Genomic DNA, 3,149 nt, shown 5'->3' with positions numbered 1-3,149 from the left:
CCCGCATGTGCCTACAACAGAGGGCTAGGAGGAGGGCATTCTGCCCACACTAGCCGATTCCCACTTGATGCAGCAGGGAGCTGGAATGTTGGCACATTTTACTAAGGGAATCATTCAAAACAGGAAGGAGTGCCACGGCAGCTGTACAAGCTGTTCCTGAGGGGACACATGGAGTACATTATTGTTTTGTGCTTCTGTAACTGAGAAGGGAGGGAGGTCCATTAGATACAGTGTACTGAGTACTCATAATCCAAGCGTTGCTGTGTCATTTAATGTCGCGGTTCGGTGGGCTATGAGGAGGCCATTTGGTCTTTTTGGAGGGACATGTAGCGACCCTTCAGCTCCACGAGTCTATTACAAAGGGATAGAAGAAGAACATTAAGCCTCTTGACCTGTTACAGAGGGAACAGGATGAGGCCATTCAGCCTCTCGAGTCTGTTACAGAAGGACAGAAGCAGGCCACTCGGCCTCTAGAGTCTGCTACAGAGCAACAGAAGGAAGCTATTCACCTCTCGAGTATGTGACAGAGAGACAGGAGGAGTCCATTCAGCCACTTGGGCCTGTTACAGAGGGAGAGAAGGTCATTCGGCCTGTCGAATCTTTAACAAACGGATAGCAGGAGCCCATTCAGTCCCTTTTGTTTGTTACAATTGGAGAGAAGGAGGCCATTCGAACACTTGAACCGTTTACAGAGGGGCAGGCGGGGGCCATTCAACCTACTTAGCTACTTACACATTCAGCTTGTCAAATCTCATGTACAAAAACACAAACAATCAGCTTGTCTGCTGTATTACGCAGGGGTGAAAAACGTTGAATACATCATTTAGACTTTGAGGATATTTTCCAGAAGCGGGAGAAAGTTTTTCAGTCAGTAGAAGCTGTATCAAATGGGAAGAAGCCATTCAGTTCCTCAATTTTATTCCACATGAGCAGCTAGAGAGCACACAGCTATTGGCGCCTGTCACCCAGGAGCAGGAAGAGGACATCTATTTTCACAAACTTGGTACACAGGAACAGGAGTAGGTGACCCTTCCCCCCCCACCACCCCCCCACCCCCCCACCCCAGTATGGACACTGGGAGAAAAGGGGAATTCACTTAATGCAAACAGTAATCGAAGAATAAGTTGCATGAATGGTTCATTCAATCATGCTCCACAATTCAATCTAATCAGGGCTAGTCAGATTGTGACAGCTCGTTCCATTTTAGAGAGCTTTCTCTCTCTGCAGCATCTGCTTCAATTGTTGTAAACCCAGATGCTGTAACTACAGTAACCATTCTCATGACACGGGTAAACACTTCTGCTAGCTAAACCAAACAGACAGAAAAGATCACCTTGCCTCGTTATCTGTTAGAGTAAGAGTAACAGAAAATTATCCAAATTCCACTATTTGAGAATAAAATAACAATTTGATTCTTATCCTCCAAAAGTGACCATCAAACAACTATTTACAACTCCAAGACTCCTTTCGCTTAAAAATGTACCCACCAAAAACTCTTTAACAATATACCAATCTGATAAAGTTCTTTTTAAATTTAGAGCAAAACAATTTACAAAATCAGGCAGGGGTGTTTATGGTCCCCTCTACATCTCCCTGTGTTGTCTTCAGTCTTATGTTGCACAGAGTTTTCATATTACAAAAAGGCACCTTTTGGAGACAATAGCAGTCTTTCGATGTCAGAAGTTGTTCTTTCTCTGCCTTACTGCCCAAAATGTCTGTTTTTAAACCCCAAAACATAGGATCATTTTATATGTTTGATGTTGTCAAGAGAAAATTTCCAATTCTAATGGGTATATTGGGGCATAATGTAAACTGTTTGAAATCGAACGGATGTGAAAGCAACGAGGTATCTTCTTTTACAGGACAAATATTACATCATCAAGTTGTCCAGTACACTTTGTACCTGCAACCTGTCACATGACAGGTGCTTGCCAGGATTTTAACTTTCACTCTCTCTTAAAGGTACTGCACACGCCTTCAACTTCATAGAACCGTGACTCACAGAGCGGGTCACCAAATTCTCTAATCATCCTGAACATCTAGAGTAGCTGAAAACACAACTTCCAGGAAGCCATCCCCGCGTTTTTAGTAACTTTTCAAAATAGAATTAAGTTAAATGTCACACAAGTACAGGTTACAATCCTAGTCTGAATCAAGAATAGTTGAGAGGATTCATCATTTTACTGAGCACAAGATTAGCAAAGAATGACTAACACAGGCATTCAGTGGATAGGCATACAACAGAGACGTGTCTCAAAGCTGCTGAAACCCTATTGTCCGACATGAAGCACCGTGCAGGACATCGGGAAGTCAAAGAAAACACAAGTTGTTGTTATGAAAGCTGAGGGCTTAGGCGTTTATTGTGCCTTTAAGAGAGTGTGAATGCTGGAACAGATCTAGAAAGCGCTGGAAAATTTAAAAATGTAACATTTGGCTGTAAAATAAATAGGTGGAGCTTATTGCTCTGCTAACAACAAATTCGAATTTGGCCAATCAGTGTTAAATTAGATCACAAGATACCAAAATCCAATCGAATTTAAATAACACTATTTTGATAACATCAGACCAATGGGACAGTCTGATTCAATGGTGTATAAAAATCGGACGATTTGAACGTTCAGCCAGAGCTGCAAAAAAGAGCGACAGACTGCATCCGCAGAATCTCTCTCTGAAAGGTACCTGTTTACATGAAATCTGCGAAGCAGAAGACTGATTGGAAAGAAAACAGAAATATACAGGATCATTTAACCAGCTGACTGGTTTTGGAATTTGATTCTTTTAAAGACTTAATCAGTAGATTTAACTAGATCAATATTTTTTTGTAGAGTGGGAGGTAGATAAATTGATCAGAAAAAGGAGATAGTTGTTGTTTAATGATAAGTTTCTTGGAGATACAGCATAAAATGTTGTTTCTTTTCATAAATTTTTGGATGTGATAGTTCTTTATCACTCATGCTTTTACAGATTATGAGTCTGTGTGAGATTTTCTCTGTGTCTCGATAAATGAGCAGAAGGGTTTATCCCGTGTCATAACATCGTGGCTTTTGAAAATTGTTCCGAAGCCTCTTAATGGAGGAAGCTGACGCTCTCGGATGAGCAATACCAAAGGCGAGGAAAATATACAGGACAGCTATTCACAATGACACTGG

This window comes from Chiloscyllium plagiosum, unplaced genomic scaffold (genome assembly GCF_037043375.1).
Source record: "Chiloscyllium plagiosum isolate Xiang-an unplaced genomic scaffold, Cpla_swu_hap1 HiC_scaffold_48, whole genome shotgun sequence".
NCBI lineage: Eukaryota > Metazoa > Chordata > Chondrichthyes > Orectolobiformes > Hemiscylliidae > Chiloscyllium > Chiloscyllium plagiosum.
The sequence above is the reverse complement of the archived record's forward strand: the minus strand, read 5'-3'. Positions refer to the sequence as shown.